This window comes from Callorhinus ursinus, unplaced genomic scaffold (genome assembly GCF_003265705.2).
Source record: "Callorhinus ursinus isolate GAN/ISIS: 27379988/994484 unplaced genomic scaffold, GSC_fseal_2.0 scaffold4, whole genome shotgun sequence".
NCBI lineage: Eukaryota > Metazoa > Chordata > Mammalia > Carnivora > Otariidae > Callorhinus > Callorhinus ursinus.
This window is the reverse complement of record NW_027397066.1, coordinates 15,471,963-15,484,883: the sequence shown is the minus strand read 5'-3', so window position 1 is coordinate 15,484,883 and position 12,921 is coordinate 15,471,963.

Below are 12,921 nucleotides of genomic sequence, written 5' to 3'. Positions count from 1 at the left end.
ACTTGCTATAACACAAAGTGTGAGCTTCCCTTAAGATGGGGAGGGGAAATAAGCTGTCAAAGGTAAAGGAACAGAGAACTGGGGAAAGAAAATAGGCTTTACATAGACAATTAAGAAATAAACTAAATGACTACTACCAAAAGTAAAATTAGAAAAGAGATTATGTCTTAATTCACACATCTTGCATTATTACATTATTTTATATAATTTTGATGTTATAGAATTCTTGAAAACAAGTTCCCTCCTTTTACAAATACTGATCAATGTTGGAAGTAAGCTTCATAAATTATGTACCATATTTTTGCAGCACTAATACTATTTATATTGACATTGCACACTTTTTCGCTACCTTTGTGGCATAGACTGCTTTACTAATTCCCTTTTTCTTTTTCAAAAAAAAAAAGTACAAAAGTAGACTACATTTCCCAGCCTCCTTTGCTGTTGGGTGAGGCCACTGATTGAGTTTTGTCAGTAGATTATGTGAACCATTTCTAGAACTGGCCAATAAATTTTTCCTGGTAATCCTCCTGCTTTCCCTCTGAGTAGCAGCTGGATGTAAAGGATCAGGTATACGCCTCTGAGGTTCTAGAGAATGGCAGAGCTACAAGATACATGGAGTCTGGGTCTCCGAAAAACCACATGGAAGTCCTCCCACCATTTAGGAACATCTGCATTAGACTTGACATAAATAAGAAATAGACATTTTTCATGTTAAGACAATAAGATTTTGGTATTTGTTTGCTATAGAAGCTGATATTACTTTCTCTAATGAAAATAATACCTCAGGAGTTGTATGCAAATTCTTCTAGTGTCTTCCTATATCAACTTCAGTTAGAGGGAAGACACAAAGTTAGCAGACAAGGAGAATCTTTAAACCTAAAAGGAAAGCTTGTCAGGGAGACTCAGGTAAGGAGTTCTACAATGTGAATTCAATGTGTATCAAATATGTTCTAACATAGGAAAATTCCACACAGATATATATAATTCTGTATGTGCACTTATTTCACAAAGTTTTCAGATTAAATACAGAAGCTGCTTGCAGAGCTGATGTCTTTCTAAACTGCTCCACCTTTAAGCTTTGTCCTGCCACTGCACAGAACCATGTGGATGAGCTATTGAGGCAAAAATAACTTCCCAGATGTCTGTGGGTTTAATCAATACTACAAATGGTCTTTGAAGGAAACATAAAATACCCAGAGACTTTTGTTTCAGTTAGTTAACCATTTAAACCACAAACATTTATTTTAATCACAAGTAAAAGCCAGCATAAAGAAAACAGAGTAACTTCTCTATTACAGTAAAAATTATTATGGCTTCTTTACTTGATCTCTAACAGGTGAAGGAAGGTAGATGAAAATACATCAACTTATTGGGATATATATTTAGGCAGTTTACCTCAATTAAAAAAATGCATTGTTTACATATAATTAGAGAAATATTTCATTGATAATCATAGTCAAAAGTGTAATGTATGTATATCAGTTATCTATTGCTGTGTAACCAAATACCAAAATTGACCAGCCTAAACAATACACATTTATTATCTGAGTTTCTGTGGAGCTAGGAGCCTGGTAACAGCAGGAATGAGTCCTTGGCTTCATGGTCTATCTCTCTAGGCAGCAGTCAAGGTGTCAAATAGTGCTGGGGTCTCATCTGAAGGTACAACTGGGGGAGGATCAATTTCTATACTTAATGATTGTTGGCAGGACTCAATTTATTGTTTACTAATGAATTGGGGATAATGGTTCCTTTGTTGGCTGTTGACCAGAGATCAAACTTAGTTTCTTGCCATATTGGCCTCTCCCACAAGGTAGATCCTTTCATCAAAGCCAGCAGAGAAAAGAGAGAGACTACTCGTAAGACAGAAGTAACAATCTTACATAGCCTCATCATGGAAGTGATATCTTATCAGCTTTGCTGTATTCTATTCTTTAGAAATGGGTTATGAGGAACAAGCCACACTCAAGGGAAGGGCATTATATATATAGTGTTCTTCTATCTTAGTTTGCAGTCATTCTGTCGAAATTTAGTGTATAGGTTCTGGTGAACTTTTGTGAACTTTAGTTTCAATGACAGTTTAGCTTTCTGAGTTTTTACAACATTATTCTGGGTTTTTTTATTTATTTATTTATTTATTTATTTATTTATTTATTTATTTTTGGTGCTGCTGGGCTTCTGCTCAATCCTTTCTGACATTGACTACGGGGATAGAAGGCACTTCCTTGGGTTGCCTGCTATTGCTGAGTGATCCTCTGGTGGGGAATTACAGAAACTGGTCCTGGCTCTTCCTGTGCCACTTGGAGGATAGAGTAATGTAGGGTTTTGCTGTTGCTGTTGTTGCTGGTAGATGAGCTTTGCTGACATCTAGGTTATGGACTGGGGATGCATCTAGGACTTTGTTACTATAAGGGGATCAGAGTGCCAGCTGGTCTGGGTTGAGGAGTAGTTGCTGGGGCTCCCTACTGTGTTAGACTTCATTTTCCCTGATACTTTGGCCAGAGAGAGCAGAATTTTCTTGTATGTTTTGTATAGTGCTTGTTGGTGGCTCTGGGCAACAAGTCTCTCTGGCACCCAATCTGGGGGTATAGGGGATATAAGAAGAAAATCCAAAGATACTGCTTTATTCCTCAAATTTTGAAGTCTCTGGATCCAGCTTTTGGATCCCTTTAACACTGTCAGTGAAATAATTTCCAGGGTATTTATTTCCATTTGTGGGGGGGAGGACAGTAAATGTATGCAATCTCATTCTAGAATCTACCATCATTTAGAAATTATTTAATATGTAACTAAGCAAGGTTATTGAAACCTAGGGTTCTGTGAATGTTCTCTATCTTATTCCAGACACTGATAAAAATATTGACTTACGTTTGAAGAGTCCTTTACTCCTGTAAAAATGCCTTCACTTGGTAATGTGATCTTTATAGAAATCATACCAAGGTGCCTGTTGTTATTATGTCAGTTTTGCTGTTGAAGGATGCCCAGGAGTAGCCTACAATTGCATATCTATTACACTAAAAGAGTTAAAATGGAGTCTCAGTATTCTGACTCCAAATTCTGATTTCTATCAACTAATCAAAGCAAGAAAGAAAATATTTGCCAGTGGTTCAAAGGTATTCAATTTATTACATTCCTAGATAAATTAGGAGATATTCAAGGAGATAGTATAATCTAAGATAAGTCTTTAGCAATGGGTATAATGTAGACAGGGATGAATTAGGCATTCAAGAAAGAATGGACATTAGTAAATGCATAAAGTTGTGAAAATATGAGAGTTTTTGTCTTATTTTGTTTATTTATTTTTAATTTATTTATTTGTCAGAGAAAGAGAGCACAAGCAGGGGGAGTGGCAGGAAGAGGGAGAAGCAGGCTCCTCATTGAGCAAGGAGCCCAATACAGGACTCGGTCCCAGGACTCTGGGATCATGACATGAGCCAAATGCAGATGCTTAACTGACAGCCACTGAGGCATCCTTGTTTTTTGTTTTAAGAACTGAGTGTATGGGGCACCTGGGTGGCTCAGTTGATTGAGCTTGGGTGGCTCAGTTGGTTGAGCTTCTGACTCTGGTTTTGGCTCAGGTCGTGATCGTGCAGTCATGGGGTCGAGCCCCACATCGGGCTCCTTGCTCAGCACAGAGTCTGCTTCAGAGTATCTCTCCCTCCCTCTCTGCTTCTCCCCCTGTTCATGCTCTCTCTCTCTCTCTGAAATCAATCAATCAATAAATAAAACCTTAAAAAAAAAGAATTGAGTGGAGCGCATTTTGTTTGGAATGCATAGTATACAGAGGATTACTGGGAGTGATCCTAAGCTTGGAGACTTGTTGAAGAAGCCTTGAATGCTATCCTAGGAATTGCGTTCCTAATTTGTGAAGCAATGGGGCATCTTCAATAAATTTAAGAGGGGACATTTGTAGTTATACCTGTGTCTTCTTGAGAAACATCTGAATATGGAGTATAAGATTACAATACTTATGACAATAGTGGTTTACACAGTAAAAGATAGATGAAATAAAATCTCAGGCTGGCAATAACTCATTTATCAATGCATAATGGTTGAATATACTCTGTGCTATGCATTGGGATATATATTGTGCTAGACACCAGGGAGATGGGTGAATATGACAGACATTGTCCCTATCGTTAATGAACTCACAGTCTTAAAAGTAAAAAAAACAGAAACAAAAACAAAACAAAACAAAAAACCGTAGAAAATTAAAATAGAGTATGGCAAATGTTATTATAGAAGAAATATAATACCATGCAAATATAACGAAAAACAAATAACTTGACAATGATGACTTGAAATTTTTTCCAGAAACTGATGCCTAATTTGAGCTATCATGTATACCGGTTTTGCCAGAGTTCCCATTTATGCTTATTCTCCTGGTGTAATTATTCCTAGTACCTTCTTCTACTCTCAAAAGAATCCCAGCGTTAACAATAAATTATTTGCTCGCCCTGTGTCTAAGTGAAAAGAAAAATGAGTTGCGGTTATCCAGATAAGAGGCTGGGAGTAGAGAATGTTTTAACTATAGTAAATGACATGTACATAGATGTGGAGGCAGAAGAGAATGTAGCATGCTCAAAGAATACTAATAACAAAATAGTTATTCCTTATGAATGCTCAAAAATACAATGTGATAGAAAACAAGAGGTGATGTTGGGCACTTAGTTGAGCTCCAGACATGGAAACTATAAGAGCTTTCTTAAGGAGTCTGTACTTTATACTAACTATAAGTATTTGAAGGACACCAAAAGATGATTAGATTTGACTTTAGAAGTACCACTCTGGTTGGTCCACGAATAATACATTTTAGGGATTTGAGTGGGATGAAAGAATGACCATGGTGGAAAAACTAGCTGAAACCTTTCAGAGTAATACCAATGAGACAGCTTAATCTAGGATACTGGTAGTGAGGATGTATAACTGAAGAAGAATTTGAATAATATTTCATGATTGGAATTTGTAGAAATTGGTGGATTGCTGGAATTTGGGGATGAAGGATGGGGTTAATTAGGGATGGAACATTCTTTTCTGGCTTAAGCAATGCCATTGGTGGTGCCATTCATGAGCCAAGGAAATGAAAATAAAAATAGATAGTCAAGATATTTTCTTTTGTAGAACAAATGATTCAATTAAGTAAATGTGATGGATGAAGAAGAATACTGAATAATTTATGATTTTTAACCTCAAACATGGTTGGTTTGAAAAATATGCCACTTAGCACATTTAAAAGGAAGAGATGGTCCAGGTGCTAATAAGAAGTTGAGTTTGAGATATGGTCAGAATAGTTTAAGAGGAGGAAAAAGTTTGGGAGTTAAAATAAAAAGAATTTCATATATGGTTATGGCTAGCAGACGATTAGAAAGGTCCAGGTGGATTTCAAGAGACAGATTAGGAATATATATATATATATATAGTTGGGAAGTGTTGCTGAAAGCTATGAAAACCCTATGTAAGACCTCTGAATTTTCAGAGGTCTAAGGGACAAGATACTGGGCCTCAAGATTGTCATGGGGAAGAAGACTGAAGCTAGTTACTATAATTCTAGCCAAATAAGGAGTTTGGGGTCAACACTTTTCAATGCTGAAGAGCCATCAAAGAAAATTACTAATTTAATTTGGCCATTTCAAAATGAGTGACCTTTGAGAAGACGTTTTAAGTAGAATGAAGGAGATGAAAAATCTAATGTAAAACTTGGGGGAGTAAAAGAGTAGTAGAAAAGTAGAAGCAGAGAATATAAATTACCTTTTCAATAGAATTTTTTTCCGTGAAGTATAGGGAAAATGACTATAGATTAATGGCATAGCAGAGATGAAAGATATTCCTTGTGAATGCGTGGAATAAAAGCATATTCATAGGCAGGGGAAAACCACTGGAGACGGAAAGTTTCAAAAGAAATTAGGGAAATTAATTGAGTGAGCATTTCGATAGATTGGGATAAAAAGTACATAGTATTTATAATCCAATAAAGAGAGAAGACAGTTTCCATCAAAGTGATAAGAAAGGTGTAAAAATGGGCTGACAAAGATATATAATTTTTTTAAATGGACAGGGGTAAAAATAAATGGAGGAAAAGAAATGAGTAACATTTATTAAATCTTCCTTATGAGACAGGCTCTGTACTGAGTTTTATCTTAAGAAATTTTCACAAGAACCTTTGTAATTATAGGTCTACTTAGTCAAGTTAGGTTATATGTTGTATCTTTTTTTTATAAAGTCCAAATCTTAGTAGCTTAATTAAACAAAGTTTTATTGCTTGCTCACACCAAGGTAAAATATAGTAATTTGGGGGCCATCCAGACTCATTTCCCTTGACCATCTGTTGGGTCCTTTGCCTTCTCCACTGGATGGCATAGGCCAATAGACCAGGGGAAAGGGTATTTATATAGGACTAAGCCTAAAATTTTAGGAGCCAGGACTGAAAGTGGCATGAATTATTTCTAACTACAGTTACATTATGCCTGACTCACTGTCAAAACTTGGGCAAGGGAACTTTGCTGGGTGCCCGGAAAGAAAATGAAATGTGGCTTGGTAAACTCATGCCATTAAACATGAGACAAGAAGGATCATTCTCTTTACTTTGCATAGAAGGTAACAGATTTAGAGAGGGCTTAATCAACTTGCTAAGGTAACATAGCTAAGTAAGTTGTCTGGTTGAGTCTGGCATTGATTCTCACAGTATATTAGAATGTGTCATCTGCAGGAGGTGACAACAAGGACCACAGAAGAGAGTGGGAAGGCTTCACAATCTTTTGGGGAGAAAATTATACATGATATGGGAAGAAACTCATAGAGGAGTTAAAGCTAGAAACATACATCTCTCTTGGATCTGATTACCCCAGCTTTAAAGGCCCTCTTCAGGAAACTTAGTAGACTTCATTCACTCATTCATTATTAAAAAAATATTAGACACACATTGCCTATCAGAATCTATTACAGATGTTTAGTAGATAAAACAGAGTGTGTGTCCTCATGGAGCTTGCCTTTTGGTTTGCAGAGACAGAGCAGTATAACCAGAGATGCCGATTTTAACTCATGCCAAAAATTGAAATAATATGTTGAAAGGATATGGGATAATTTAAAATCAAACAACAAAAACAAAACAACTAAGGAATTAGTACAGAAACTATGGCTGCTCAGAGGATATATTGAAAAAAAAAAAACAAACCCAAAAAACAAATCGAGAGTTCCCACTTCAGGAAGAGGAATTTTAATTGAGCTGGGTCATATGCAAACCTGTTGGTTAACATGACTTAATAGAAGGTCCCAACAAGTTTATTAAAAAAAAGTGAGGGATAATTACTTTAAAAAATACTGATATGATTACCAGAAAAACAGAGAACAGATAAATGCAAAAGAGCAACAAAACAAAACAAAAAACAAATGGATCACAGAGCTCCTAAAGACAAGAAACCCAAAACTACAAAAATAAATTAATTTTCAAATGAACTGTTTCAAAATGTGATAAATACAATAATGAAATGAAACGGAGCAATAAGATAGAAACTAATAGGGAGAAGGAACCTACTTTAGGTAGTACCTGAAGGAAAGCTACTCTGACTGAAGTAGCATTTAAGATGGGTCCTGAAGAAGGAGGAGCCAAGTATGCATCAAGCCAGGGACACACCTAATGAGAGAGGGAATAAAAAGTATAAGGACCCTGAGGCAAGGTGTTTTCTTTAAGACCAGAAAATATGCTACTATGGCTAAAATGTAAAAATGTAGTGAGTAGGGGGAAAGGAAAGAAAAGGATGAGGAATTCATAGAGTTGGGATAGATTAGTAAATGTGGGTTTAAGTCAGGGAGCTCTTATCATTTAAAAGAACATGTTAACTCGTATATCAAATGAGTAAATTCTTGTAAATTTAAATTTTAATTTATTTTTTAAAGTTTTGTTTATTTGGGAGGCGCAAGATGGAGGAGGAGTAGGAGACCTGGATTTCGTCTGGTCCCAGGAATTCAGCTGGATAGGGATCAAACCATTCTGAACACCTACGAACTCAACAGGAGACCGAAGAAAAGAATAGCAACAACTCTCTGAACAGAGAAACGACCACTTACTGGAAGGTAGGACGTGCGGAGAAGTGAATCCGAGGCGATATTCGGGAGGATAGACGGCGGGGGAGGGGCCTCCGCCAGCCGCTTCTGGCAAGTGATAGAGCCGCGGAGCACAAAATCGGACCTTTTAGAAGTCAGTTCCTCTGAGGGACGTCGCTCCAGTGGCTAAGCGGGGGGTGGAACCCTCGCGGGACAGTGTGGTCTCAGGACCCTCGGGGTCACAGAAAGACCGGGGGTGCCTGAGTGCAGCAGAGCTCCCAGGTATCGGAGCAGCGAAGCCGGCTGCAGAAGCGGAGCCGAGGCGCGGGCTCGCGGCTCGGGGTTGCCATAACTGTGATCTGCGGGACGGTCAGTCCACTGCTCCTCCAGCAGGGACCCAACAAGCGGCAGAGCCGGGGAGACTCCCCTTCCTCCCCCTGGAGTAGTGGCTCAGGAGCATACTGCAGGGATCTGCTGGGTTTGGAAACTCCAAACAGGGTCAGGTGCCAGAGAAAGAGATGCTCAGTCACAGGCTGGGTAAGCACGGAGTGTGGCCAGAGACCGGGGAGATGAGAGTAATTGACTGCTTTTCTCTGGGGGTTCACTGAGGAGGGGGCCCCGAGTTCGAAGCTCCTCCGGGTGGAGATTGGGAGGCCGCCATTTTCACTCTCATCCTCCAAAGCTGTATGGAAAGTTTGCAGGGAACAAAAGCTCCCGAGAGCAAACCCGAGCACATAACTTAGCCCGACGCCAGCAAGGGCGGGGCAATTCCGCCTCCGGCAAGGACATTTGAGAACCACTGCAACAGACCCCTCCCCCAGAAGATCAATAAGAACAACCAGCCAAGACCAAGTTTACTGATCAATGAGAATGGCAGAACTCTAGCGCTAGGGGAATACTGCACATGGAATTCATGGCTTTTTTTTCCATGATTCTTTAGTCTTTCAAAGTTAATTTTTTTAATTTTTTTTTTTATTTTTTTCTCCTTTTTCAACCAATATCTTTTTTATTTTTCATTTTTAGAGTCATATTCTATCCCTTCATAGTAGTTAACTTGTATTTTTGGTATATATATATATATATATATATATATATATATATACACATACATACATATATGTTGTTCTCTCTTTAAATTTTGGGATACAGTTTCTTCTAACAGACCAAAATATACCCTAAATCTTAGTGTATGGCTTTGTTCTAGTCTCCTGCCTGATCATATTCTCTCCTTTTTCTTTTTTTTAACTCTTTTTTTCTTTTTTCAACCAACATCTTATCAATTCCTTTTAGAAAATCTTTTATAATTTTCATCTTTAGAGTCATATTCCATCCCTTCATCGTATTTCCCCTTATTTTTGTACATATATAAGCATTTTTTTCTTTAAAATTTTGGGAGGCACGTTTTTCTAACAGATGAAAATACTCCCAAAATCTAGTGTGTGGCACTGATCAATGCACCAGCCTGATCATATTTGATCATATTCTGTTTTTTTGTTTGTTTGGTTGGTTGGTCGGTTGGTTTTTTTTCTTTTTCTTTTCTTTTTTTTTTCCTTTTAATTTCTTCCCCTTTCTGTTCTCCTGGTTTCAGGTCTCTTCTGATTTGTTCAGTGTACGTTTCTCTGGGGTCGTTGGGTTACACTGTTAGCAGTTTCTTCTCTCATTCATCTATTCTCCTCTGGACAAAATGACAAGATGGAAAAAAAATCACTTCAAAAAAAAGAACAAGAGGCAGTACCCACTGCCAGGGACCTAATGAATATGGACATTAGTAAGATGTCGGAACTAGAGTTCAGAATTATGATTTTAAAGATACTAGCTGGGCTTGAAAAAAGCATGGAAGATATTAGAGAAACCCTTTCTGGAGAAATAAAAGAACTAAAATTTAACCAAGTCAAAATCAAAAAGGCTATTAATGAGGTGCAATCAAAAATGGAGGTTCTAACTGCTAGGACAAATGAGGCAGAACAAGGAATTAGTGATACAGAAGACTAAATAATGGAAAATAAAAGAAGCTGAGAAAAAGAGACAAACAACTACTGGATCACGAGGGCAGAATTACAGAGATAAGTGATACCATAAGAAAAAACAATAAGCTTCCAGGAAAAACAAAAACTAAAGGAATTTGCAAACACAAAACCACAAGAAAGAAAAATGGCAAACAAGAAACCTCTACAAGAAAAATTGAAAGAGGTCCTCTAAGCAAAGAGAGATCCTAAAAGTAACATAGACCAGAAAGGAACACAGACAATATACAGTAACAGTCACCTTACAGGCAATACAATGGCACTAAATTCATATCTTTCAATAGTTACCCTGAATGTAAATGGGCTAAATGCCCCAATCAAAACACACAGGCTATCAGATTGGATAAAAAAACAAGACCCATCAATAAGCTATCTGCAAGACACTCACTTTAGACCCAAAGACACCCCCAGATTGAAAGTGAGGGGGTGGAAAAATATTTACCATGATAATGGACACCAAAGGAAAGCTGGGATGGCAATACTTATATCTGACAAATTAGATTTTAAACCAAAGACTAAAATAAGAGATGAGGAAGGACACTATATCATATGTAAAGGGTCTATCCTACAAGAAGATCTAACAATTGTGAATATCTATGCCCCTAACATGGGAGCAACCAATTATATAAGCCAATTAATAAGAAAGGAAAGAAACACATCGACAACAATATAATAATAATGGGGGACTTTAACACCCCCCTCACTGAAATGGATGGAACATCTAAGCCAAAGATCAACAAGGAAATAAAGACTTTAAATGACACACTGGACCAAATGGACTTCACAGATATATTCAGAACATTCCATCCCAAAGCAACAGAATACACATTCTTCTCTAGTGCCCATGGAACATTCTCCAGAATAGATCACATCTGAGGTCACAAATCAGGTCTCAACTGGTACCAAAAGTTTGGGATCATTCCCTGCATATCTTTGGACCACAGTGCTTTGAAACTAGAACTCAATCACAAGAGGAAAGTTGGAAAGAACTCAAATACATGGAGGTTAAAGAGCATCCTAGTAAAGAATGAATGGGTCAACCAGGAAATTAAAGAAGAATTTAAAAAATTCATGGAAACAAATGAAAATGAAAACACAACTGATCAAAATCTTTGGGTTGCAGCAAAGGCAGCCCTAAGAGGAAAGTATATAGCAATACAAGCCTTTCTCAAGAAATAAGAAAGGTCTAAAATACACAACCTAACCCGACACCTAAAGGAGTTGGAGAAAGAACAGCAAATAAAGCCTAAACCCAGCAGGAGAAGAGAAATAATAAAGACCAGAGCAGAAATCAATAAAATAGAAACCAAAGGAACAGTAGAACAGATCAACGAAAATAGGAGCTGGTTCTTCGAAAGAATTAACAAGATTGATAAACCCCTGGCCAGACTTATCAAAAAGAAAAGAAAAATGACCCAAATCCACAAAATCATGAATGAAAGTGGAGAGATCACAACCAACACCAAAGAAATACAAACATATATAGGAACATATTATGAGCAACTATATGCCAGCAAATTAGATAATCTGGAAGAAATGGATGCATTCCTAGAGATGAATAAGGTACCAAAACTAAATCAGAAAGAAATAGAACACCTGGAGAGACCTATTACCACTAAGGAAATTGAAGCAGTCATCAAAAATCTCCCAACAAACAAAAGCCGAGGGCCAGATGGCTTCCCAGGGGAATTCTACCAAACATTTAAAGCAGAACTATTACCTATTCTTCTGAAACTCTTCCAAATAATAGAGATGGAAGGAAAACTTCCAAACTTATTTTATGAGGCCAGCATTACCTTGATCCCCAAACCAGACAAAGACCCCATCAAAAAGGAGAATTACAGACCAAAATCCTTGATGAACACGGATGCAAAAATTCTCACCAAAATACTAGCCAATAAGATACAACAGTACATTAAAACGATTATTCACTACAACCAAGTGGGATTTATCCCTGGGCTTAAAGTTTGGTTCAACATCAGCACATGAATCAATGTGATACAGTACATTGATAAAATAAGGAACAAGAACCATATTATACTCTCAATAGATGCACAAAAAGCATTTGACAAAGTACAGCATCCTTTCTTGATCAAAACTCTTCAGAGTATAGGCATAGAGGGTACATACTTCAATATCATAAAAGCCATCTATGAAAAAGCCACAGTGAATGTCATTCTCAATGGGGAAAAACTTAGAGATTTCCCCCTAAAGTCAGGAACACGGCAGGGATGTCCACTATCACCACTTCTATTCAACATAGTATTAGAAGTCCTAGCCTCAGCAATCAGACAACAGAAAGAAATAAAAGGCATCCAAATTGGTAAAGAAGAAGTCAAATTCTCACTCTTTGCAGATGATACGATACTTTATGTTGAAAAACCAAAGACTCCACCCCCAAAGTGCTAGAACTCATACAGGAATTCAGTAAAGTGGCAGGATATAAAAAGAACGCACAGAAATCAGTGGCATTCCTATACACCAACAACAAGACAGAAGAAAGAGAAATTAAGGAGTTGATCCTATTTACAATTACACTCAAAACCATAAGATACCTAGGAATAAATCTAACCAAAGTGGCAAAGGATCAGTATTCAGAAAACAATAAAATACTCATGAAAGAAATTGAGGAAGACACAAAGAAATGGAAAAACGTTCCATGCTCATGGATTGGAAGAACAAATATTGTAAAAATGTCTATGCCATCTAGAGCAATCTACACATTCAATGCAATCCCTATCAAAATATCATCCACTTTTTTCAAAGAAATGGAACAAATAATCCTAAAATTTGTATGGAACCAGAAGAGACCTCGAGTAGCCAGAGGAATGTTGAAAAAGAAAAGCAAAGCTGGTGGCAT